This window comes from Canis aureus, chromosome 29 (assembly GCF_053574225.1).
Source record: "Canis aureus isolate CA01 chromosome 29, VMU_Caureus_v.1.0, whole genome shotgun sequence".
Classification (NCBI taxonomy): Eukaryota; Metazoa; Chordata; class Mammalia; order Carnivora; family Canidae; genus Canis; species Canis aureus.
In genome coordinates, this window is record NC_135639.1 from 19,571,935 (window position 1) to 19,599,918 (window position 27,984).

At 42.9% G+C, this 27,984-nt stretch overlaps 1 long non-coding RNA gene across 2 annotated transcripts in view; it reads right to left on the minus strand.

The window, feature by feature from the left end:
• Window positions 1-4,078: 4,078 nt before the first annotated feature.
• LOC144301124 (uncharacterized) overlaps window positions 4,079-27,984 on the minus strand; it is a 35,043-nt gene continuing 11,137 nt past the window's right edge. The window contains exons 2-6 of one of the 2 annotated variants that reach the window (XR_013367850.1): window positions 22,739-22,866; window positions 10,650-10,700; window positions 10,457-10,547; window positions 8,602-8,800; window positions 4,079-7,364 (exon numbers count right to left, since the gene is read on the minus strand). This is a non-coding gene — a long non-coding RNA (uncharacterized LOC144301124). The remainder of the gene's footprint in view (window positions 7,365-8,601; window positions 8,801-10,456; window positions 10,548-10,649; window positions 10,701-22,738; window positions 22,867-27,984) is intronic. The other variant, XR_013367849.1, reaches the window with a different exon arrangement.

A 27,984-nucleotide genomic window follows, 5' to 3' on the forward strand; every position in this document is an offset into this window, starting at 1 on the left:
ATTATGTGCCAGCTACTGCCCTAGATAATGAATGTTATTCAGCGGTGAACAATACAGAACCAGTCCTTGCCCTCAGAAGGTCAGAACTGAGTTGTAGTTCATTTCTATAATGGAATTTAGAGAGATAAGGGACCCATAGGGACCAAGTGGATGGGGGGTGCTTCAAGAAGAAAGGTGACTCAGAAATAGACCCCTAAAAAGGAACAGGGACTAGAGGACAAGGAGTGGGTGGGCATGGAGGTTTGTGCCCCACTGCCCTCATGGCTTATGGATGGCAGAAGCGGAAAATGTCTCAGGAGGCTCCATTGTGGAAGAATGGAACAGCCATGAGCACTGGCCTGGCAAGGGAGGTCAATTTTTTTTTCTTTAGAAAACTAGAGATTCATAAAATTTTCCAAACAGGGAAAGGTGTTTAGGAAGAGTGGAAGGGTCTGGGTGGGTTAAGCCTGCAGCCAGAAGGCCAGCCATGCTTGGTGCTATAAATCTCATCCTGTTTCATTGTTTTTTTGGAAAAGATTGTTTATTTATTATTACTCCCCCAAGCAGGGGGAGTAGTAGGCAGAAGGAGAGGGAGAAGCAGGCTTCCAGCCAAGCAAGGAGCCCGATGTGGGGCTCAACCCCAGTACCCCAGACAGATACTTAACCAACTGAGCCACCCGAGGGCCCCAAATCTCATCCTGTTTCAGAAGCCAGATATGGTAGCATAACTTGGTGGCAGCACTCACACTACTTGACACATGGATTCCACCCACCATCTCCTTTAAATGCCCAACACCAAATCCTTAACCAGCTCCAGGCTTCCTTACATGGTTGCCATTGCTTCCTAGGGCTCTGGGATGAATGGATCCTAGTTTCCCCAGTCCTGGGAAGCATTAACTTGGTGTTTTATTATTAACTGCCATAAGTGTCCTTGAACCAGTGACTCTTTCAAGGATTTTTTCTGTTCCACTATGATGTGTTCCCCAGGGGAGGGAAAATACTTGATGACTGACCAATTCTATGTCCCCTTTGGTGATGAATATGCCTCCCTGATCAGGATAGCGGTGCAGAGGAGTAGGAGACCTCCTCACATTTCCTGCCTGACCATACTGGTGTATTCTAATCAGTAGTGGCAAAGACTAGAGGAGAGAAAAGAGCACAAGGCACTATGGAGAGACCCCTGTGTATGCAGAGAACACCTCTTCCGACCCAACTGTCTTAGTTCAGGTAATAACAAATTACCTTAGACTGGGTGGCTTAAAAAACACACATTTATTTCTCACAGTTTAGAGGCTCAAAACTCAGAACCAGATGCCAGCATGGTCAGGTTCTGGTGAAAACTGTCTTCCAGGCTACAGACAGCCAACTTCTCCCTGTATCCTCCCATGGTGGAAAGAGAGTGAGCTAGCTCTTTGGGGTCTCTTGTATAAGGACACCAATCTTATTCATGAGGGCTCCACTCTCATGAACTAATTACTTCACGAAAGCCCCACCTCCTAAAACCATCACCCTGGGGATTAGGATTTCAACATCTGAATTTCAGTGGTGAGGGAAACACAAACACACAATCCTTTAACACCAACCATGAGGCCAGCTCCTGTGCCCAGTGGGTGGAAGTAAGAGGTTGGCTCATTTAGGGTATTCACAGAACAAAGAAAGAGCCATTTCTCTCATCTCCTTCCATTCCTGTAAGTTGGACCTCACAATGCACTCCCTGCCTAGACAGGCATGAGGACTGTCCAAGGACACAGGCGAGCCCACCGAGGAAGCTGCCACCTGGTGACCCATGCCCTCCGGGGCTTTCGTGGGCTTCAGTGCAGGGGGAAAGAGTGACATCCACTGATGCTGAGCTCAGGGACCTAGGTGAGTCATCAGGGTTAGAGGGGCTTAAGATCCATCCTGGGACAGACACCCTCATGGTGCAGACAGGGCTAGTGCAGGGCCACCAGTGAGGGGTTGCGGCAAGAGTAGGCTCAGCACCTCGATCTCTGCACCCAGAATAGGGTCCTTCCCCCACTATATCAGGCCTCCAAAAGGTGGTCTGTCCTTCTTGAAGGTGACTTGCATCCATGGAAATTGGTTTCAATTTCCTATTACTTGGTACTTCCCTCTTTTATTTAAAAATAGCGAAGTTCCTGAATGGGTCAGAAAATCAATAGATCCATTTAAACCTCAAACAAAAACAATTCAGGTTAAACCACAGACATGTAGAAAAACTTTTCCTGGGAAGATTGCTCACCCTATATCACTAAAGATAAGTGCTGCCGAAGGCCAGATTTGAGATAGAAAAAAGAGAAACCAAGGAATATATCACTAAATGGCTTTTATTTCAAGAGGGAATGGAGGGAGGAGTCTAAACAGAGTGGGGAAGGTGAGGAAAGCTTACCAGAAGGAGCGCAAGAGGGGACTTTTGGGGCTCAAGTGAAAGAGCCCAAGGGAGGGGAGAAACCCTCCTCTGCCTACACTTGGTGGGCTGCTGGGAAACGCTCTGGCTGCTGGGTCCCCACTCTGAGGGGACGTCAGGAAGCCTGGTGCATTCACAGAGGCTGGAATTTATGAATGAACCAGACTCCACATGGTACCATCATATGCTCGTGCTATGCTCCCTTGAACCCTGCGTCCCTGCAGTCCTCCCCCTGAAACTCTCCTCCTTGCCGGTTCAGTCTAAGTCTGATGCCTTAACCATCTTCTCATTTACTCACTCACTCACGCACTGATCAACATGTAAGAGCACTCTGATTGTGCTCCGTTGGGGCTGGAGATAAACTAGGAAAACGACAAACTGAGTAACCACCCTCCCTGAGCTTGCATTTGGGAGGTGGTCAAGGTTGGGAGGTGTTTGTGGGGAGGGAGGAAAGAGGACAGGTAACTATTGCAAGACAATTCAGGTAAATGCTGTGAAGCAAGAGTACAGGGTATTTTGAGCATGTGACAGGATCCGTCCTAATTGGGGGGAGTCAGGGAGGGCTTTCCTGAGCAAGTGCCCTTTCAGCGGAGCTCTGGAGGAGTATGAATTAATTAGGAGGAGGCTGGAGGGCTTGGCAGGAAGATGGGTCAAAATGTGGACTCAGAGACGGGTGGCTTCTCTGGGGACAGAAAAGTCAGACTTGGAGAGTGGGACCCAGTGTGGCTCAGTGAAGCGGTAGAGGTACACACTCAGGACTGAGGCATTCCTCGATGTTTATTGTTTGCTTCAGAGAGAAGAAGGAGAGAGAGAATTAAGGTGATAAAAATGAAAGGGTTAATGTGTTACCTACTAGCTGAAGGTCAGTCAGATAAGGTGTAATGAAGCAGTCTGTGAAAGGCAAGAGGGAGGAGTAGGGACTGTGGAAAACAAAAGGCTTTTATACATACATCCATATATACACATATACCGGACCGGAAGGCATTTAAATTTAAAATATGTTAAAACCTGTTACTGACCACACAAAGCAAAGTCTGAGGGCTACCACGGTTGTGGGTACTGGATTACAGGGGAATGCATTGCCTGGGAATAAGGACTGCGGAGGAGGGAGCTGGGCACTGCTTGGCCAAGAGACAGAAAAGAGCCAAGCAAGCCCCTCTGGTCCTGCTTCCGCCATGTGGCCATCAGAGGTGCTGCTCTGCACCCATGCTCTTGGTGGCTCCCTCCGGCTTGCCTCCTGGGGCTCACCTATCCCGGGGCCCCCCACTCTCTCCAAAAGCAGAGCCGAGGGCAGGATAGTACCACGGATTTACATGAATGGTGAGTGACTGGGCAGCAATCTGTAGCTCAGCAGCACCTGCCCATGGGTCGTGAGCGCTGTGCTCCCCTGTGCGCAGTGAGGCCAGCCAGCTCCCAGAACATGAAGACTGGAGGGTGAGGTAGAGTAGGAAAAAGAAACAGACGACACAGAAAGGAGTCAAAACAGATGTACACCCTAAGAAAAGAAGATTAGAGAACTGACATGCTTATCGGTTATTTCAGGGTTAAACTCCTAGCCCAGATTTGGGTCATTTGCATCTCATAATTGGCTCTTTCAAAACTTGAAGGTAGGGGAGCTTATTTGGCAACCTCCTCAACTTTCCCTTTGTGACAGCAAAAGCGTGGATGAGCTTATCTAAAATGTAATCACGTTCGATCAAAAAACAATTATTGGTTTTTTCCTCCTCTCTGCTCTGATTTAAATGACCTTGCACGTATTGGGGGGGTTTCTGCACTTAATCTCTTCTTAGCTGTGCAGAGGGAGGATGCTCAGCCTTTGTGTGTTTGCTTTCCCTGCAACTCCGATTAAGAACTACATTCATTTTGCCAGGCCTTTGTGAGGTAAACCTCTTTGCATGATAGGAGGAAGAGCTATCTCAGAAAAAGAGAAACACTTTCAATATGCAAACATTTCTCTTGCCACATACGTGCATCTAATATTCTACCACCACCTAAAACAAAATGTGGAGATATTCCCTGAAGGAAACTCAGCTGAGACAGAATTTTGAAACGACAGGCTCACAAGAACAGGAAGTCCCTAAATGCAGTGAGAATTTGTGGCTTCTTGATGGCCCACTGTCCATTTCACTTAATGCCAGAATAGCACTGGGTTTATGTTCAGATGTCTACTCTTCCTCTCTCAGTCCAGAGGATTCTAGCAGAGTTGACTTTGCCTTGAGTTCCAAAAAAGGTATTACATCTGGGCTGAGACAGCCAGAGAATTATATTCTCTGGGTAGTTCAGAAATGCCTACCTGACTGACAACTCCAATTAGGGTCAAGAAGACTTAACTTGGGACAGGTTTCAGCTACTAGGGAAGAAGATTCTTTCCCTTTCCTGCTGTACCAAAGCCTGAGGAGACATGCTGTGGCCATCTTGTCCCCACAACAAGAAGACTTATGAAAGCCAATACATCAGAAGACAGAGCTAAGTAAAGAAATCCAAGCGTTGTGACATCACTTGAGCATTTGAATCTCACAGTGCCTGAAGCCAGCCTACCCCATGGACTTCTACACAAGACAGTACATTTCTAGTCCTTCCCCCCTTCCCCGCCAGGGTCTGAATTAGGTGTTCTCAGACTTCCAGGTATCATCTATCCAAACATAAAGGTATATGGCTGGTTGTAGTAGATGATTCCAGTCAAATCTGCCCCATTACTTTAGTCACACTTTATTGTTGCCGTATAATGTTTTCAACTTCTTAAAGCATCTTAAAAAAAAAAAAAAAAGAGATTTTATTTATTTATGTATGAGAGACACAGAGAAAGAGACAGAGACATAGGAAGAGGGAGAAGCAGGCTCCCTGTGGGGAGGTTGATCCAGGACTCCATCCCAGGACCCCGGGATCACGACCTGAGCCAAAGGCAGACACTCAACCACTGAGCCACCCAGGTGTCCCCTTCTTAAAGCATCTCAACCAACATGTTATTGCATTTCACCATTCTTATGGGCATCTTCCCATGTCACCTCCATGTGATAAGTGGCTCTCCCAAGATGACCCTGCTACTACACAGAAGAGCCCCAATTTCCCAGCAGGCCCACAGAAGGCTCCTCTCAGCTCACATCCTCTTTTCTTGAAAGAAAAAGTTAAACATTCTTCTAACTACCCAAGGAAACTCAGTCTTGGGAAAGATGATTAAGCAGGGAGATTCTTTTTCACTGCAGCCTATTAGACAAAAACCAGGAAAAAAAGATCCCAAGTGTCCAGCCATTAGCACCTCTTTATACTGGAGTACTATGAACCCTTTAACCAGGCAGATCTAAATGTCCAGCTGCCAAGAAATACAGGTGAAAAGGCAAACTGTGTGTGTAGTACACTATTATGAGGTTTTAAAAAAGGTGTGGATGGGGAGGCAGATGAGGAGCCTATTTTGGAGGCGCTGAAAAACATAAAGAGTGGGGCTATAGGAACCTGACCCTGGAAAGGAAAAGAGGTGGCTGGCGATTTTCTGGAGAGAAAGGTAGGTTCCTGGTACTTTGCATTCACTCAAATGTCTTAACATTTTCACTGTGTGGCTTACATCTGGGCTACATATACGGAGGCCAGGGCCAGGATGGCCTCATTCTCTAATGCTCCTAGGATTAACCTGATTTTGGACAATACATATATATGGCTTGAAATTATAGTGGGAACAGAGGAATGAAGGATGTAAGTAGCTAAGAATCTCATGGGCCCTACACCATCCCCATGCCCCTGAGGAGGAGGCACCAGGAAGGCAGGGTCCACAGCAGGGAACAGCAGCAGGAGCTGGGGAAACACTTTGGAGGCACAGGTACCCAGCCGATGAGAAGCAGGAAAGACCTCTGACTCAACTGAACAAGCACCTATGATTCAAGAACCAGCAAGCTGAATGTTCTCAACAGCAGTGACAGGAACCATGGCAATTCCCCGGGGGGAGCCCAGGACTCCTCTTACTGGAGACCCTATCAGGGACCCTCTCTCACCCTCCAGAAGATCTGGGCACCAAGCAGGCACAGCTCTGCAGACTAACTCCAGCATTAGGAAGTCACCAAATTTATCGAAGTGTCTGACCCCAGAGTGTCTGGCCCTGGATGGAGGATGGAGGATTACAGTCTGTGAGCTTCACTGACGTCATCGTTTGAAGCTGTGGCGTGATGGTCTTTGCTGCTGCTAACTATTCCACAGGGTAAACAGCATGTCATCCATTTATCCAGTTGGCTACTGGTGGTCGTTTGTCCTGTTTTCACTTCCAGACCATCACAAATCTTGCTGCTTTCGTCACTGGGCTTGTGCACGTGTTGTCAGCAGCTAGGACTGGGACTTGGAGTGGAATTGCTGTTCACAAGTCCGGCGTTTTGTGTTTGGCTTCAGTGGATGCTGCCAAACAGTGTTCCAAAGGCTTTGGATAGTGTACTCTCCCACGAGAGAGCTCCGGCTGCTCAGCATCCTCAACAACAGTTGGAATTAGGAGTCTTCTTAGTTTTTGTCCATCTAAAATTTTACCCCTATTAATAATCTGAAGCTTCTATTGATAGTGAGGTTGTGGGCACTCCTCACACGTTCCCCAGGCATTAGGATTTCTCATGTGAAGTGTTCGCTTTTTCACCCATTTTTACTTGAATTGATTCTTTAAGCCCCCTTAATCATTAATGTGCTGCAAACATTTCCCCCCATTATGTGGCTTGATTTTTCATTCTTTGTGTGTCTTGGTTTTGATATTGTGTATTTCATTGTTTCTTAATTGATCTGTAGGTGATGGACCACCTTTTTTCCCCATTTCTATCAGTGGCCGATTGACAGGTTCTAAGATAAGATGATTAACATAGAGTAAAATTTAAAAAAAAAGAAAAATACTAATTGTCAAAGAAATCTTGCTGAGATCTTCCGTGGCTTTGATTTTTAATACGTTTTTAGGTTTTCTTCAGGTGAAGCACCTGTATTGAGCCAGACACATTCAGACACTCGACAGATGCTTTCGAATCTAAAACGGAGAGGATAAAGACATCATGTTGGCCTGGAATGCTGGAAATGGTGCATGACAGAAAAGAATATTGAGCTTCCAGACATGAAAAGGAGGAACACCAGAAAACCAGTACAATGACAAAATGTCCTCAAGCACAAAAGTCTGAAAACAATCAGATTAAGAATAGAATACATTCTACCCTAGCATATTTCTTGCCATATGAATGGCCTAGCAGAATCAAAAACAGGGAACACAGTGATCTTACTCATTTATATGCCATTACCCAGAATGCTCTATGGGCTTATCATTTTGAGGAAGAACTGCTAATGTCAGAGTTTGGAAACGAAAGCAAATTAATTTCAGATATGACAAAGGTGTGTGTGTGTGTGTGTGTGTGTGTGTTAGAGATCTGAGGATGCACTGAGTCAGTAAGTGTGTTTATATGTCGAATGTGTTGAGTGTGTGCGTGTGTGTGTGTGCAACTGCAGATATGTCCACAGTATGAATGTGTGTGGCAAAGACACCAGAAGGATAAAAACACACCTGCTTTAGGTCACCCGTGTTGCATCAGGAAACAAAAAGGCTGCTTCCAGAGTCTCATTTCCTTTGTGTAACATGCAGCTTGGACAAATGAAACAACGGACCAGCTACTATTTATTTGGAAGGGATTACTTTGAGAGGACGGGAGAAGCAGAGAGGACACGGGGCCACTGTCTGTCCTCAGCCTTCATGGTAATCACATGGTTGGTAGCTTCTTAGTCATCTCTTTCTTCACAGGGACTTACAGCCCACTTTTGCTCCCTTTCAAGTGAAACACTAAACCTTAATTATCCAGAGAGAATCACAGGATAGGGACACAATTCACCAGAAAGTGTGTGGGTAGGGGGAGGGGCAATGACAACAAATTAACCATTAAGAAATCGGCTTGTGGACTCTCATTCAGGTGCCTACATGACGGATATAATCTAGACCCTCAGCAGGCTGAAAGCTCTTCGAGGCCTGTGTCCCTACCCAGCTCCCTGCTCCTCTTTGTCACCCTTGGCACTAATGAGATTTTAACAATAACAGGGATAATAGCTAACACTGAGCACCTTCTCCATGCCAGTCGCTGGGCAGAAGCTTCACTTGAGTTGATGACGCACCACATGCCTTGGCCCCTGCAGACCTTTGCCCTCTCAGCTCATACTCCTCCCTCTATGCTCCAGCCATACCAGCCCTTGTGTTCTGCTATAGAACCCATTGAGCTTGTACCCACCTCAGAGCTTTTGGATTTTCAGTTCCCTCAGCTCAGAGGCTTCTCTCTCCAGCTCTCAGCAGGGTCAACTTTGTCAAATGCGGCCAAAAGACCAGCTAAGTTCAGAATAGAACGGTAATAGCTGGACTGGAGCAATGCAGACATTCTTGGTCATCTTGCCAGGTGTGGTCACGGTGGCTTTGGGACAGCAGAAACCCAACTGCAGAGCACAGAGGAGACCACATAGAGTGAATGAGCAGAGACGGTGATGACAAAAATGCTGCCGGGAATGGAGGCAGAAAAATAAAGTAATGGCAGGAGAGAGAGATGTGGGGTCAAGGAGGGTTTTTAAAAAATATTTTATTTATTTATGATAGACATAGAGAGAGAGAGAGAGAGAGAGAGAGGCAGAGGGAGAGACAGGCTTCATGCCGGGAGCCCGATGCGGGACTCGATCCCGGGTCTCCAGGATCCCGCCCTGGGCCAAAGACAGGCACTAAACCGCTGAGCCACCCAGGGATCCCCAAGGAGGGTTTTTGTTTGTTTGCTTGTTTCCTTTTTAAGGCAAGAGATAAGAGAGCATGTCTCTATGCAGGTGGAAATGGCATGACCCTTTGGCACGGGACTAATTTCTGGGAAGAGACGTTTCGGAGAAGAGCAAAGTGAAAACAGGGTCTCATAGGAAAGTCATAGATTGCCAGGCAATATTGAGTTTGCTCAATAAATTTAATGCTTGCAAAATCCTACAGGGTAGATATTACTATTTTTCTTATTTTGTAGATGAGAAATCTAAAGGCCAGAGATGTAAAGGAACTTATCTGAGATCGCAGGCAGGTGGAGGAACTAGCTAGGGTTTGAAATGAGATGCTGATTCCTGGTTAATCACAGGATCCAAGTGCAAGATTACAAAGGGTGAAAAGTCAGAGAAAAGCTCAAGGGTTTCCGGAGATATATCTAAAACCCAAGGCTTGCAATTCAAGTGCTGGAGAAATGGAACAGCTCTAGTAGCTTACAAATTTGGAAATTTTGAAGATTTTTATTCAGTTTCCAATAAACATTCTGTTGGCAATGTTCTATTTTGACACTTGGGTGTTTGCTTGGCACCACATTTCTGTTTTGTGTGCTTTTCTGTTTGTGTGTTACATTGCATAACAAAAAGTATAGATGTAAGCCTGAGCTGCCTTGTTGATGGTAGATAACATGTGACCATCTCCCCTTGAAATGTGGCACAACTTAGCAATTAAACAACCTAACTGGTCATCAGAACCACCTGAGAAAACTTCTCAACTGAAGATACCCATTCAAGATCAGGGACTCAGAATTCCCCGGCACACGGCCCGGAACATGTATCATCGGAAAGCTCCCTGTGACTGTAATGCTCCGCTGTGTTTGGGAACTGCTGGCCTCAAGCACACTAGTTCAGTTAAAATAAATGTTTTTTGCCATGTTGTTTCCTATGGTCTTTGGAGATGCTTAAAATATGCTGCTGCCAATTGGCTGGTCAACTCAACAGTGTCCTGTGTTCTCTCCTGCCCTGTACCCTAAACTTGCCCCTACCCTTTACTTTCTGATTGTTCCTCTGCTTCATACCCTGAAAATAAGAAAATATATGCAAATACACTGGGTTATAAGAAATATCCTTTAACTGAAACACTAAGTGATCCTAAAACTGATCTTGTCCCCTCTCTCATTAGCACTCCTCTCCCTTGACATCTCCCTTGACACCTCCAACCTCCTGCGGAAAGAAAGACTCCACACCACTCTGAGAAAAGAGCTTTATAGGGAAGTTGAAGCTACAGGTGGTGGTACATACACCCATGTGGGAATCAACCAGTTTCCTGACTGAACTAAACCTAGCAGCAGATAGATGGCACACCTGCTAAGAAGTCCACAAAGGCATACTGGTCAGGGAAAGAGTAGTTCTCCACACTCATTTTCAATCCAGAGCCAGTTGACTGTGGCTGCTTCTGGAAGGGAAGGGCAGAAATGCTCAGAAGGGGTTCGATGTTTTAGGAGAAGGTTTAGAGCTGAAGAGGCACAAGCCAGGAGGGTTCATAATCAAGACTCACAGAGGCCTAAAGGAGCCAGTTCTGGGAGTATCACTTTCCTCATTCTCCAACCTAGAAGGAACACAGTCAAAATATAGTTCAAAACAAAAACAAAAACAAAAAACCCCAACAACAACAAAAAAAACCCCACAGTTGCAGTTGCCACCCTTCCCCAAAAAGAAAGAAGTAAAATAGCTCGAGACTTGCTTTGCAATTTCAATCTCAGGAATGCATAAGAAGTAGCAGTCACTGCCTTCAGAGCAAAGATGCTCTATTAAAACTTGACTCATCCTTGGCAGTTTATTGTGTCCCCCCCACCCCCCCCCACCCCCCGCTCTCCTTCCTTGTGACACAGAGGAGTGAGGTGAGTAATCCTCTACGCAGTGAGAGAAAAATAGAACCCCAAATGCCTTCCATTATGCTAAAGGCCTGTGTCACCAGCTGTGGCGGCAGGGGGTGTGGTCATCATCCATTACAGGGGAACAGTCAGATCTTCTGACTCCTTCTCTCCAGGGCTATTTGTGGTTCTCAAAGTGCAACGAGCAGGGACTAAAAACTGATAAGCACAGAGAAGTCTAAAAGCCCTGCTGGGGGTCTTATGAGAGCCACAGTGGTCAAGAGCCTTTACATGCAGGAGTCCATATGGCCACTTAATAGGAAAACAGTTGGATCCACTTTCTGCTTCCTAACACTTCCCTGCCCCTTCCCCACAGGCATAAGAACTACCTTTTCCCCCAGAGTAAAAATAGCTATATTTACCGAGTGCCTGTTACATTCCAGGCATTGAGCGAAGCATTTTCCATGGTGTATGCAAGCCAATTTTTGTGTGCATGTGTGTGCACACACGTGTCCCTGCATCGACATACACACACACCCATGTATGTGTACTAACAGAATCTTCTTTCACAGATAAGGAAACTAAATCACAGGAAATTTTCATAACTGGCCCTTGAGTCACCTGGTTAATGCAGGACACAGGCCCAGGTGAGCATTCTACACAAACACAAACACAGATCATTATATGATCTGCTTGGCTAAGTGCTTTTATTTGAACAATGAACAAGAGACATAGAGGAAAAATTTTGTGTTTCTCCATTTATTTGCTTCCCAATAAATAGACTGAAAATAGACTCCGCAGGTCTTATCCCAACGATTGGAATACTGATCAATAACCCAAGATGTCCTGAAAGCATTTTTTGTTACGAAAGGCCTTCTAAAAGGAGGAAATGGGGATGTGGTCATTGCCAGAGCTAGAGGCTTGCTAATAAAGCAGTAGCGCGTACAAATTGCAGGTGGTTATGTGAATTTTCTTCCTCCCTTATAAAAGCTTAAAAAAAATTTAAAAGCCTCTGTCCTCCCCTATGCACTTTTAAAAAGATATATTAATTTCCAATATATCAGCGCCATATTTCCCCCTTCTGGAATTGACCACATTATCCTCCTACCCAGCTGGAACTGTGCTAGGGAGAAAAATAAATGTTTGTCTCAATGGCATTTTCTTATTCAGCTAATTGATTTTTTAAAATAACAATAATGCTTGAACATCCAGCCGCCTAATTACTAGCAGCTTTTTATTTGCACTATCATTAACTTCACAGCTGCCTTGCCGCTGACAAGTGGTACCACAGAGACATCAGCTGCAACTGTTAGATTCTGAAAGGAAGAACATGAATAAGGCCTGACTCTCCCTCTGCCAAGGTCAGGGAGGGCTTCAGGCTGATTTAGCAGCACAAACGCCCCACTTCGAAAGGGGGAAACGGCATGTGGAACCATGTTGGGTGGAAGGAACCTTGAAGGGCATCCTTGAAGGGCTCAATCCTCTCCATTTACAGATGAGGGAGAGTGAGGTCCAGAGATGTTGAGTGGCTTGCACAGGGTCACACAGCTCCCCACCTCCTGCGCTGGAACTGCAGCCTCGGCCTTCTGATTCCTTAGCTGTTTTGTTTTGTTTTTGTTTTTATTTTTTGAGAGATTTATTTGGTCATGAAAGACACACACACACAGAGAGAGAGAGAGAGAGAGAGAGGCACAGGCAGAGGGAGAAGCAGGCTCCATGCAGGGAGCCCGACGTGGGACTCGATCCCAAGTCTCCAGGATCACGCCCTGGGCTGAAGGTGGCGCTAAACCACTAAGCCACCAGGGCTGCCCTTGTTTTGTTTTTAAATTTAAGTTGACACATACAGACAGAGAGGTGTATGTATCATGAGTGTGCAACTTGACAATTATCTTTACGTGAAAACATCCATGCAACCCCCACCCAGGTGAAGAAACAGACCACCTCTGAAGCTCCCTGGTGTTCTCCTTCCCTTCACTACACACTCTGTCCTCTCCAAAAATACCATGATCCTGACTTCTAACATCACAGATTACTTTGGCTTGGCCCATGATCTTTCAATGAAGAGCTGTTTTACACGGAGTTTAGTTGCTCAGACCTAAAAAACAAATGTGAATTGGAGTGAAATGGAGAATTAAGACAGCATATCCCTAAAGGAAATCCCATACCATACCATTAAGGTCTATGGGGTCTTCCCTTGGGAGTGATGAAAATTGGGACTAGGTGAAGGTGGGGATTATACAACATTGTGATGTACTAAATGCTACTGAAATGTTTGCTTTAAAATGGCTAATTTTGTTATGTGACTTTTACCTCGAAAAAAAAAAAAACCTTAATCCCTTAAGATAGGTGTGTTTCATTGTATATAAGTTTAAACTAAAAATGAACTGTAAAAATATTCAACTCTTAAAGACAGCATATACCTCACAAAGACTGGTCAATACATTCCACTCATCTAGCCCTACAGCACCTGGCCAGCAAGCCTCACCTACCACCTGGGTGTTTTCCTTTGGCTTTCTTCTCTTCATTGTATTGCCATGTGCCTCTCATCCTTATCTCTCAACTAGACAGTCGCTTATCAGGGTCATCTTGCCAAAGCCACTGGCCAGTTGTCTATCCTCAACTTACTCAGCCTCAGGGCAGCATTCAACCTATATGACAACTTGGTTGTTCTTGAAACACTTGTTTAGGCTTCTGTGACATCATGTTTGCCTTTCTTCTTACCTCAGTGGCCATTCCTCATTTCCCTTTGCTCCCCCTCCCCTTGGTATAGGCCCAGGGCCATGTTTGACCACCCGTCTTCTTTAGTTGGGTGTCCTCATCCAGTCCATCCATGTCTATGGCTTGCAAATAACTATTTCCAGCCTAAATATCTCTGCTGAATTCCAGGTGTGGCTAACCAACTGCCCACTTGACATCTCTACTTGGACGTCTCCCATAGCTAAGTCAGTAATATGAATTCTTTCCTACCCCAAGTCTGTCCCCCAATTTGGACTTCTCACTTTTGTTAAGTGACACCATCATCCACCGAAGTGCTTGGGCTAAAACTTGATCATTGTGCTTGAATCATCCCTTTTCCTCACACCTCACTTCTAACCCATCAATGGATCCTATTGGTTCCGTCTCCAAAACATATCCCAAATCCACCACCTGTCCATTTCCATCTCTGCTGCTCTAGCTCTGGTCCAGGGTCCCTCTATAATTTCTTGCCTGGACTCTTGCATTATCTCCCAATAGGTCTTACTTCCCTCTTGTCTTCCTTTACTCCAACCTTTACCTGACAATGAGAATAATGTTTTTAAAAGGTAACTCAGGTCCTCTTAACATTCCCGTGAGGGCTCACTGCGTTCAGAATAAAGCCCAAATTCTCAGAAGGTCAAGGGGCTGCTCCAGCTTACCTATCCAGTCTCATCTGTCTCTACTTGTCCCTCACTCAGGACACTGCAGCCACACTGTCTTTCTGTCCCCTGAATAGGCAAGCCAGTCTTGTCCCAGTCTGAGAGCCTTTACATTTGCTCTTCTTTTTATGGGAGCATGCTTCCCCAGTCTTGAACAGCTGCCTCTTTTTCTTATGACCTCATCTCAAAAGTCACTACCTTCTTCAAAAGACCTTCTCTGGCTACCCCCACTAAACATCCTCTCCTGCTCATGATCCAATATAATCTTCTTGGTTCTTTTTATCCATGCATGAACTTTTCTTATGTATTTAACTTGTTTAATAGCTGTCTCCTCCTGCTAGGAGTTAAGTTCCTTGAGGGCAAGGACTCCATTGTATTCGTGGTTTTATCCCCTGTGCTTAGAATGTGACGATAGAAAGCACTATAAAAGTTGACTGGCTGGATCTCATCAACTCATCTGAGAAGATGGGAAAGCAAGTTATCATATGATCTCCATTATTTATTATTTCAGGACACTAAGTTGCAAGTAACAGAAACCCAGTTTAGACTGTCTTAAGCAATAGTAACAGAGAAGACCAGTAGTAGGCCTGTCTTTAGGGACAGCTGGTACCAGAGACTCAAAATTAAATTGCAATCTCTCCTTCTCTCTCTGTTAGCCCTGTCTCCTCTGGATTGGTTCCACTTGCTGGCAAGCCCTCTCCATGCAGTTGCTCCTGCCAGCTCTGTGCTTATGTTGTACATTGTACAACTCAGCAGCCAGCAGAAAGAGAGCTGCCTCTTCCCAGGCTTTCCAGCAAAAATCTCAGAATTGACTTTCATTGGACCAATTTGGATCACATGACCATTCCTGAACCAATCATTGTTTCTAGGAGGCAGGAATATGCTAATTAGTCAAGCCAACTTACCCACTCCTAGATGGGAGAGCATGATTGGGAATTGGCTTCACCTGGGTCACATGGTTGGGGGCAGAGGAGGAGAGGCTTCCCCCCGCTAAAAAACTTCAATCTATCAGGAGGACAGAGATACAAGTTGTGGGAGAGAAAAAATGTCTATCACAATTGTCTTTTTGTTTCAGGGAGCTGAAATTTGTGCCAATTGCAGAATAACTTATGATTTTAATGCTTAAGGATAAAGAATGGTCTTGCTGCTGCCATCTTCCAGGGCAGCCTGATGAACTCAGCTACCACTGAATATTTACACAACACTGACTGTGTCATATACCTTATCTCATAAGGCTTTTGTGACATCTCCCGAAAGGGTTCATGCTTTGTCAGTCTCCTGTTTGTCAGCTGGTACTAAATTTATGATTAAGGACTGACCTCAGGACAGGAGGGTCAATGTCATTGACTCTCATTTCTTAGGTATCAGGCCTCAAACTTCCTGAGCCCTGGTCCATGAAGCCCTCATCTCTCTATGCCTTGTATCATTGCTAGTCCTCCTGATTTCACCTTTCAACTCATTTTGCTGCACTGCTCCTTCCTACCCCACCCCTCTGAATCTGCTTTCTGACCAGGCCTGCTGCTACCCAAAGTCTGCCTTCACATCAGGCATTTCACTCACGAGGTCATTCCTTCCTTAATCTTTGGTGATGAGCATCACACAGAGGAAAGAGCTAGAAATGAGCTGATCCCTACCTCGTGATTACCTTTCATATACTCACAGATTGGCACTAAGTAGGTCATCCGTTTTCTCCTCTCCAATTCCATTTATTCCATTAAAATAAAGTTTTCCTAACCCTTTCAGATTGTTACTCCCCATTTGGTCCTCTGCCATTATGTGTCTTATGCTCTGTGGCTGAGAATAAGAGCACTGTAGTTTTTCCTTTGAGTCATGAACTTGGTGACAAAGTATTCTTCATGATCCCACTTGTTATTTCCTTTTTCTTTAACTGCAGAAACTCACTCTGGTGGTCAGGTAAATTCCTAAGGCGTGATCCTTTGGCACAAGTGTTCTCATTCTAACCACATATGTTGGTTGAACCTATTTACTTGCACAAACAGAAACAAAAAGCTTATTTCTCTACAGAGGCTGTTAACCTGACCCACAAAGGCAGTTTGATTCTCACCAGAGTATAAAATCCATGATGACAGGGACTTTGTTTAGTTACTATTTTATCTCTGGTTCTCAGCATATATAGGTGCTCAATGAATGACTGTGAATTCATTCATCCAACCAATCCTCATTAAGCCTTTACTAAAGAGGGTATTGTCCCAAGTGATACCTGGGATTGAAGGAATAAAGACAAATGTATCTAGGAGGATATTTCAGCAACATGTAACAGAACTGTCTTAAACAATTAGGCATTTACAAGTGCACATAAGTAGCAGTCCAAATTTAGATCAACTTAGGTTTGCTTGATCGACTAAGGATCCAGGTTTTTTCAGGTTCATCCCAACACTCCCCCTGGGGGAGAGGAGAGCGAGAAAGATCATAGGGTGGCTGCCAGTAACCACTAGTGTAACAGCTGGAAAGAGTAAAGCTTCCTACAAGAGAAAGACCCTTCCCAGAAGTCTCCAGCACTCCTCTTCCTTCTCTCGAAGGCCAGAATTGGGTCACCCACTGACTTCTGAATCATGTCCTAGAAGCTGCATTGGCCTGGGTGTTATTCTGTATGTTGACAAATTGAACACCAATAAAAAATAAATTTATTAAAAAAAAAAAAGAAGCTGCATTGGTGATTCTGATGCCCAGCTGCATTGCATACCAGTGCTGTAAGCTAAGAACCACCATCCCATAAGTGTGTACAAATAAGAATTCAGCACAGTCCTTACCCTGGAAAGCCTACACTAAATGTCCTTTAAGAAATTTTGTCATATGTGACAGAGGAGTTCAGAGGAAGTAAAGCTCCCTCTGAGGTAGAAAGTTGGGAAAGAGAGAGAGTGGGACCTCCAAAGATGAGTAAGACTTGAATAGAGCACCCAGGGAAGCAATGTAGCCAGACGGGCACAGCATGAGCTGGGGTGGGAAAAACTGGGACACTTGTCAATTCATGTGTTGTTTGTCGGAGGACAGGCTGATCTCTGTTTTGTTACCTCGCTGGTACATGAGAAAGGGAAGTTTTGTCATCTTGAACCAATAATTGGAGAAACTGAGGTTTGTTTCCAGAACTTGGTGATTCAGTGCTATCTGATATTCCTGATACTTTGCTGGAACTATTCACCAAGCTTCCTCTTTGAGCACAAAGGGGATTTTAAGAGGTAATGATTGGGGCTTTCACATAGTTGTGTTAAAAATCAGAACGAGTGGGTGGAAAAACCCTATGAGATCACCATTCTGATGTACCTGATCTGTGGGGGAGACACAATGATCTCCTTAGAGATGGAGGTTTTTCAATTTCTCCTCAAAGCAAACTACGATAAACCCAATCAAATCCAGTCGGGCTGCAAAAGTGATGAGGAGGAAAGTTAGAAACAAGCTAGAAAATACGGAAGAAATCTGTAAATTGGCTGGCAATTGGATTACATTTAAAGATTCAATTAATGAGAGATTCAGAATAGAGTTTCCTTTAGTGAGTTTGTTAACTCCCAGGCAAGAGGCTTGGTGGTTTGCTGATAGCACAGAAGGTGAGTCATGCAGCACTGGCTGGCTCAGCCAGGCTAGGACAAATGTCACCCACTCACTTTGATGGATGCACCCCATGCACAGAAATATGTGAACAGATATTGATTTTTAAAAACTCTACCATTACTCACTGTTCTTGACAACTTATTTTCCTTCTTTGGTATACCTTTGTTGTTGATACTTCTGCTGAATCTAAATTGCCTTTTAGTGAACCTTAAAGGGGTCTCTCTCATACTAAAGGAGTTTCTGAAAGGTAGAGAGCTGGCAACAGACTTGCTAGGTGTGTCTTGGGCTGGACCTTCTGGAGGAATATTGCCTTTCTCAGGTTCAAGAGCCCTCCCTACGCGAGTTATTAAGTGGGTTCAGGGCAAGAATACTGGGTAAGTCAAGAGGTATCTACAGAAAGCAGTAATGTGGTAATTAGCTTCAGCAATGAGAAAAAACAAAATGTGTGCATATTTTTCAAGGAGAGGTCATACTATAAACTTTGTAAGAGAATGATTTTGTCTGGAAGCTCCCAGAAGGAGAACACTAGGCCACAGAGAAGAGGACTGGTATAAACCAGTGCGAGCAGAGGTAAGTGCTGGCTCACCTGGTTTCTAGCCCTGTACCCAACCAGCTCTGGCAAAAGGAAGATGGAGCAGAAGCAAGAGCAGCTGATGTGGGAGTGATGTAGTAGCAGAGGCCTCCCTACAAAGTTAAAGATGACTCACACCTGTTCAGCTGTGAAAGTCAAACCTTTCTGTGGGTTCCACTGTTCCTGGTTTGAGCTGGTCTCTAAGTTCAGTGAGAATCATTTCCCATCATGGTGGACCTGAAATCAATAATGCTGATGAACTGAAAATGACTGCAAGCAAAAGATATTTTGAAGAAATTTAGGCCTTGTTTTGGTAAATGAGTTGTTTAAACCCATTTGAGTCTAGGAGATCACCTCATAAAAGTGCCCAATAAATCTGTCTTAGAAGCAAAGACCCCAGGAATATGAATGGTAGGCATGAGTACTATTCCACAAAAAAGTGGTATAAAAAGCAAATAAGGGTAGTGTACAGTTGAAAAGAATATAAAAATAATTTCACTGAAAAAGACTGCTTTCCCAATTTAAGCCAGCTGGTTTACCCATGTGCTAATTATCATCCAAGAAGGTGGTCAGCTAAGGAGGTGAACCATTTAGCTCAAATCATCCTTGTAGTGGGAAAATAAGCCCAGTATGCTTCACTATCCTCAAGTCTCCTTACCTAAGCATGTGGACAAAATCCTTCTCCTTGGGCTTTTGCCCCAAGTTCTTTTCCACTTTTTTTCACATGAATATTTTAATTTTGGGAAATTTTATCATGGCAAAGAAGATCTTAGTGGCTAAAAAATGGATAGGATCCATATAGGTAATCAATTCAAACTCTGTTTTACTTAGGCATTCACTCATTCAATAAATATCAAGCACCCACTATATGCCATGTTCTGGAAACCTACAGATGAATTAGGCCTGCTCCTACAGGAAAATCAATGGTGAGGGTATAGTGGAACACTAGCTATAACAGAGGTAAATAAGCACAGGGTGTCATGACATCAAAAAGGAGCATGGATGGGGTGCCTAGGTGGCTCAGTCCATTGGTTAAGCATCTGATTCTTGGTTTTGGCTCAGGTCATGTTCTCAGGGTCATGACATTGAGCCCCATATTGGGCTCCATGCTCAGCATGGAGTCTGCTTGAGATTCTCTCCCTTTCCCCCTCCCCCTGCTTGTGCATGTCCCTCTCTCTCTAAAATGAATGAATGAATGAATGAATGAATGAATGAATTCTTTTAAAAATGGAGGAGCATGGGAACATCCAATTCTTCTAGGAAAAGGAGTAAGGGAAGATTTATAAGAGGAGGTGATCCTTAGCTGGGGATTGAAGGATGAGTACAGCTTAGCCAGAGAAATGAGAGAAGAAAAACCTTCCCCACAACACACACAAAAGATCAACATGCACAAGGCCACAGTGGTATAATACCATGGATTATTCAGAGAACTGCAAATGATTTGATATGACTAGGTCTGGAGATTTCAGCAGGACCCAGATCTTAAAGGACCTTGTAGGTCTTGCCAAGGAGAAGAAAGTTTACTTCCAAAAGGATGGAAAACCACTAGAAGATTGTATACTGGAAAGAGACATGATAAGAATTGAGACTTAAAATAATGACTCTGGCAGCTAAAAGAAGAAAGAGCAGGATGACACCTTAGGAGGCTTCTAGGCCATAAATGATAAAAGATTGAACTAAGCAGCTGTGATGGGAGAGAGGTTTGAGCTATGTAATGGTGTAATAGCTGGAATTGATGTCTCACTGAGGTAGAGAAGAAAAGAAAGGATGGGTCTAGCAGGACTCCAGTCTTCCCTCTTACAGGAGAATGTGGCAGGTGGCATTACTTCTTGAAAAAGAAAGGGATCCCTGGGTGGCACAGCGGTTTAGCGCCTGCCTTTGGCCCAGGGCGCGATCCTGGAGACCTGGGATCGAATCCCACATCGGGCTCTCGGTGCATGGAGCCTGCTTCTCCTTCTGCCTATGTCTCTGCCTCTCTCTCTCTCTCTGTGACTATCATAAATAAATAAAAATTTTAAAAATGTTTAAAAAAAAAGAAAAAGGAAATATGAGGAAAGGAGTAACTCTGGAGAAAAGATAAATTCCATTTTAAATACATGTGTGATCTACGGGTAATCCAGGTAATGATCAGTTAATATTTATTTATTTATTTTTAAAGATTTATTCATTTATCTTAGAGAAAGAGAGAGAAAGAGACTGAGAACATGAGTGAGATGAAGGGCAGAGGGAGAGACTCCCTACTGAACATAGAGCCTGACATGGGGCTTGATCCCACCACCCATGAGATCATGACCTGAGCTGAAACCAAGGGTTGGACACTCAACTGACTGAGCCACCCAGGTCCCCCATGATCAGCTGATACTTAAAAAGATGCTTTCTCAGTAAAAAATGTATTGTAGAGAATGACATTTGTATTGGCTGTGAGTAGAGGAACTACAACTGTTTTGTGCATTTATTCCACTGCTCAAAACTGCCTGGCACACAGTAGGTGCTCCCTAAATATTTTTAAGGACCTTTCATCCTTAGCAGTTTGAATATAATATGTCTAGGTTTATTTTGTTTTATTTTTAATTTACTTATCCTGTCTGGGGTTTACTAAGCATCTTAAATCTGTAATTTCAAGTCTTTTGCCAAACTTAGAAAAATCTTAGCCACTATTTTCTAAAAAAAATTTTTTTTCTGAACTATTTTCTCTCTCATCTTCTTTGGAGATTACAGTTACAACTATGTTAGAACTTTTGATGTTGACTCAAGTCATTGAGGTGCTCTTAATTTTTCTTCAATTTTTTTCTCATCTTCAGTTTTGATCATTTCTATTGATCTATCTTCAGGCTCACTCTTTCATCCAATATATCCAATTATCTATTAAGCTTATTAAGTGATTTTTTTATTCCAGATATTGAATTTTTCACTTCTGGAATTTCTGTTTATTTTCTTTTTACAGTTTCTTTCCCTCTGCTGGCAGTTTCCTGTTTATTCATTATGAACATATTTTTGTTTGTGTCATTGAACAGTTATAATAACTAGCATAAAATAATTATGTCCTAATTCTGATTTCTGCATCATCTTAGGATCAGTCTCTATCAGTCTCTATCTATCTGTCTTTTCTCTTGATTATGGGTCACATTTTCCTGCTTTTTTTGATTGTCTAGTAGTTTTGGACTGTGCTTGCACATTGTAAATGGTACATTGTAGAGACTATGGCTTTTGCTATGCTAAGCTTCGAATTTTTTTTTTACTAAAGAGTTAAGTTGGTTACTAAATTTTTCTCCTCTGTTGAGGGGAAGGCTTGAAATTTCCATTATTCTTTTATCATTGGCTGGACTGATTGAAGTCTGCCTCACATGTGTGTAATTCAGAGATCAGCCAGAGATTGGGAAAACTTAATGTACAGATTCTGGACGCTCTTCTCTGCAATTCTCTCCTTACTAAGATACCCCACCACCACTGCCATTTTCCAGTTACTGTGACAGCCTCAAACTCTGCTAATTCCTCAAATAAATTAATCAAAACTGTGGATTTCCAACCACATTCTAACTTCCCCAGTATGACACTGACTGGTGCTTGCCCTTAGGCAGAAAGCCATTTAAAAACAAAACAAAACAAGGGCAGGAAATTCATGTAGTGCCATTTTCTTCTTCTAAGTATTAACTCTTCTCTAGTTTCTAGTTTGGTTTCTCTTTACTGCCTTTAGGTAATTTTCCCCCCAGAATTTATAATTATTATTTGCAAAAGGGTTAATCCCATATAAACTACTCTGCTATTAACAGACATGGAGGGTTGCCTGGGTGGCTCAGTTGGTTGGGCATCTGCCTTCGACTCAGGTCATGGTCTCAGGGTCCTGGATTAAGCCCCAAGTCAGTCTCCCTCCCCATCAGGGAGCCTACTTCTCCTCTCCCACCCCTGGTCATGCTCTCTCTCTCTCTCTCTAATATATAAAATCTTAAAAAAAAAAAGACATGGAATTCTAGGTACCCAATAAGTATTTCTTGAATAAATTCAAGTACCTACTATATATCTCCATGTTGATCTCTAATAGACACTATCACTTGACCTAGTCTAAATGAAACTACTCTTGATTCTCTCTTCCACTTCTAGCAAACTGTTCCTTCCCAAATCTACTTTATTTTATATATATGATACATATAAATATCATATGTATATACGAAAAGACTATCATCCATAAAGTCACTAAGGGCCTCTAAGTCTTAAAGACAGAGAGCCACGCTGCAGTCCTTACCCCAATCTTTGCAATAGTTGACACTTCCTTATGAGAACTCCTCTTGTGGCTTCCATGACATTATTCTCTCTTGGATTTCTTCTTCCTTGGTCTATTTTATAGGCTCTTGTTCTACTGGAGTTTATATTCTAGAGGAGATATATATATATATATATATATATATATATATATATATAATTATATAGATTATATATATTTATATATATAATCTATCTAGAGGATCATAATTTTAATTATTATAATAATAATAATTGGGATCCCTGGGTGGCGCAGCGGTTTGGCGCCTGCCTTTGGCCCAGGGCACGATCCTGGAGACCCGGGATCGAATCCCATGTCCGGCTCCCGGTGCATGGAGCCTGCTTCTCCCTCTGCCTATGTCTCTGCCTTTCTCTCTCTCTCTGTGACTATCATAAATAAATAAAAATTAAAAAAATTAAAAAAAATAATTTTCTTGGCATTTCCACTTAAATGTATAATAGGCCTTTCAAACTCAACATGTCCCAAACTGGAACACTCTCACTCCAGAGTTTTTGCATTTGCTATTCTCTCTGCATGGAATGGTCTTCCACCAAATATCCACATGGTTCACAATTCTTAGTCTCTTCAGGTGTCAACCAAAGTCAACTTTTAAATGAGGCTTTCCTAACCTTTTGCTATACAATGAATATGGCCTGTCCCTTCCTTTTGCACTATGTATAGTGCATACTTTCCTTTATCTTTCTCCATGGAACTTATCACCATGTAAATACTATAGATCTATTTTCAAACTGTTGCTATCAATTTCCCTTCACTGGAATGTAAGCTCCATGAGGGTAAGGCCTTATCACTGCTGAATCCCTAGCACTGAGAAAAGAGCCTAGCATGGAGTAGGTAGGTGTTCAATAAATATCTGTTAAATAAATGTTGAAGCTACTTGACTAGAGAATGAGAAGAAACATGAGGAAGGAACACTAGCATTCACAAGCAGGGTGGTAGAACAAGAACCTATAAAAGAGATCAGCAGGCAAGGGAAGGAAATTCAAGAGAAAATAACATCCCAGACACCAAAAGAGGAGTTTCCAAGGAACATGCCAAATATTGTAGAGCTCAAATGAGGCAAGAACTGCAGAGTGGCTTCTGTCTTTGAGAGTTAGAGGGCCTTGATGACTTTATGGATGACAGCTATTTCAGTGATGTGGGAGAAGAGAAAATCAGATCACAGTGAGATGGAGTAGCAGCAAATAGAAACATAAGGTCAAAGGCTGGGAGAAATGCCAAGTAGGGAAAAAGCTAAACCTGTAGGAATGAGGGGTTAATGACAGCTGGAAGGGTTAGCCTTAGGCAGAAGGAAGATCTCACCCTTTGACTCTGAGATACAAGGAAGGAGGAGAAGATGGGTTTGTGTGATGTAGAGAGTCAGGCTGGTACATATGATTGTATAGGTTATGTCCAATCTGAAGATATCTGACTGAGGGGGACATTCTGCTCTCCCAGTTATAAACCCTGACATGGAGCTGTGTTGGCACATTTTCTTTTTCCTTTTTTTTTTAAAGATTTAATTTATTTATTCTTGAGACACACACACAAACACAGAGGCAGAAACACAGGCAGAGTGAGAAGCAGGCTCCATGCAGGGAACCCCAATGTGGGACTCGATCCCAGATCCCCAGGATCACGCCCCAGGCCAAAGGCAGGCACCAAACCACTGAGCCCCCCGGGCTGTCCATTTTCTTAATGTAGTAGTATCCAAGTCATGCCTCTGAGGTGTTGTGTACATTTTCCCAAGGTTTACAAAGAAGGCCTTGTGTGAACTTAAATATTTTAAATAAATATACATATTAAACTTTATATATTAAATATCACAGATAGTGGAAAGCCTCTTGCATACTACTCTCTGGTCCTAATGCCCCTTCTTCCCGATACAATCACCATCCTGAATTTAGTTGTTTTCACTCGCATGCATGGTCTTATACTTTTACTCTACATGTGTTCCCATACACAATGTATTTTTGCATGACTTTTTTTTTTAATTTATTTATTTATTTATGATAGTCACACACAGAGAGAGAGAGAGAGAGGCAGAGACACAGGCAGAGGGAGAAGCAGGCTCTATGCACCGGGAGCCCGACGTAGGATTCGATCTCGGGTCTCCAGGATCACGCCCTGGGACAAAGGCAGGCGCTAAACCGCTGCGCCACCCAGGGATCCCTTAAATGACTTTAAAATTTGTATCAGTGGTCTCCTACTATACATAATACTATACATAATTTATTTTTGCTGAATATTTACCCATATTGAGAGTTATCCACATTGATACATGTATCTCTAGTTTGCTTTCATTAATTTCATGAATATTTATTCATCCACTGACTAAAATGTCCCACATTTTTTTCCCTCCATTTCTCGGTTGGTGAACATACAGGTTTATTGTTTTTAAGATTTTTGTTTTTAAAACCAAAGCTACAAAAAAAAAATTAAAAATTAAAAAGAAAAAACAAAGCTGCAATAAATTTTATGTGTCTCCTTATTACATATCTAGAGTTTCTCTTGGAGTGGAATTGCTGGTTTGTGAGGGGTGCCCACCTTCCACTTACTAGATGTTGCCAACTTGCTCTCCACATGGATATAGTAACATGTACTGCCATCATCCATGCATGAGTATTACCATTTCCTGGAGGTTTTTTTTCAGACTTTAAAATTTTTCCATTTCCTGGGTTATAGTTTTTGTTGCCATATCCCTGATTATGCATAAGTCTGAGTATTTCTCATATGTTTATTGGCCATTTGGGGTTCTTCCTTTTGTAAATTATTTGTTCATATCCTTTCCTTTTCCTTCTCCTTATTTTTTTTTTTTTCCATTAGGCTGTTTTCTTAATGATATATATAGGGTGTTTTTTGTTTTTTGAATTCTGGTTACTGATTTCTTTAGTGCAAGTATCTTCTTGTGCTTCTTGTGTCTTTAATTTTTTAAATGATGCTTTTGGTTGAATACATGATTTATATTTTAACAGTTATATTTTTTCAATCTTTTCAAAATGAATCAATTTAGTTTTTAGGTGTGTGTGCTGCAGGGGGAAGTTATCAAAGGAATTATTGCCAAGTGACCTTTCTTTTCTCTGTAAAGTAAAAGGAGAAGTCAACTTTGAAGAGATAAACTGTGGAATGAATCCCTGAGGTTCCTCCTACAGCTGACATATATTGAGTCCACAACAAATGCCTAGATCTAGGAGTTGGCTGGGGTGGGGCAGGGGGAGAGGATGAGGTAGGATTTCATACACAGAACCTTGCTTTACTAAAGCTTACCATGAGAGGACTAATACAGGTTAGACTGTGTAACCCTATTGTACTTCCTTAGAACTCAGAGGAAGGAGAGATGGAGATAGGATCGAGTTAATTGTCTATGGACTGGATTAATCAGGGAAGACCATATGTCAACTTTCTTGACTTCTGTAAACCTAAGAATCACAAAGTCTCAGGGCTGCAAGGAAACAGATAAGGCAAGAGAGGCCGTCCCAAGTTAAGGTCTCTCTGCTGCAGGTCTCCCAGCTAGTGAGAGGCAGAATGCATGCTAGAACTATAGTTCCCAGATCCAGAGTACTCTTCCACCTGCCAAAGCATGTTGACATGTCTTCTTTTGATCATAAAATAGAGGTCTGAGAATAACGCAAAGGAAAAGCCAAATCAGACCGAACAGAAATTCAGTTAAAACCAAAAAAGACCCAAGACCATTTAATCTGGGTTCACAAACTGTTAGATACAGTTATTATATTCACATTTACTTTTTTGTCTTATGAGGCTATGGGCTATGGGGAAATATGTTATCCTCATTTTTCTTTTTTTCAGTTGGGACAGAAAAAGATCAAGTGACTTAACCCAGGGCACTTTACAAGTCATAGCAAAAGAGAATCAATAAATATGGGCTCCATGTTCAATAATTTTCTCTTCATAAATCACAAGACAAATGGCACATATGCCTACAAATTATAGTTTCTTTTTTGTTTGTTACATTAGTTTTGTTCTTCCATTAACTCTCAGGTTAACTGGTTCTAATTCCCTCTGCTTGTGGAGAAACATCAAATTAGGCAGCTAATGAGTAACACTGAAGAAAAATAAACCAGAGGTACATTCACTAAATTGCTCATGATGAAGCTATTACAGTCCTGTTTTTCCTATCTATATCCTTATCAGCAAACACAAAGGTAGAGGGACACCTGGGTGGCTCAGTGGTTAAGTGTCTGCCTTTGGCTCAGGTCCCGGATTCCCAGGATCGAGTCCTACATCGGGCTCCCCTTGGGGAGTCTGCTTCTCCCTCTGCCCATGTCTCTGCCTCTCTGTGTCTCTCATGAATAAATAAATAAAATCTTAAAATAACACAGACACCAAAGGTAGAAATCACCTTCAACTGCCTGGAGAGACACACCGTTAATTAGGATCAATAAACAGTTCTCTCCACCCAGAAAATGCTTCAAAAATATTAACTCCTTATATCACATAGTAATTGCCTTATGAAAAAACCAGTATGTTGTGCCCGTGTCAGAGAAATATCCTAACACTAATTACAAGAAATCCTTAGAATATTCTCCAAAATCAAATAGAATATTCGTTGCTATTGAAAGTTTGCCTCCTCCGTGTTCTCAAGGAGATGGAATTCTACTAGTGCCAGGCACACCTGGCCCCTCAGATATGATGCCTTGAGGAGTTCTGTTCTAAACACTAATAGTCTAGGGTGCTCTCACTAGATGTGAAAGTATGAAGGAAGCAGAAGAGGGAGGTAGGAAGCTCTGAAGTTAAATCTGGTGAGCAGTCACCAATGCCCTTAAAGAACTGGGTCTTTTAAGATATACTCCCAGGCAGGGAACTGAGGAAAAGCATGTGACATAGAACAGACCCTAGCAGCAAAGCAGTATGGCACTAAAAGGCATGGCAGGTTTGTACATGGGGTGTGTGGTCAGGATGAGAAGCAAGCTGTGACCAAATCACCAATGGCCTTATATGGTGGGCTAACAAGTTGGGATTTTAGAGGTAGGTATGGGCAAGCACAGATTGGTGTTTCCATAAGATCAATGTGGCAGGCAAGTGTGGAAGATGAATCTTAGGGAAGGAGCCCCCTTTCTTATGCTACTGAAAAGACAATGATGGCATCTTGGTCTGCAGCAGTAGAACGGAGAGGAGGGCATACATCCAAAACACATCTAGGGGGTAGAATTAGTCAAGTAATTCTTGGAGAATTCTTGAAGAAGGAGAAAGTAATTTTTTTGGCTGAAATT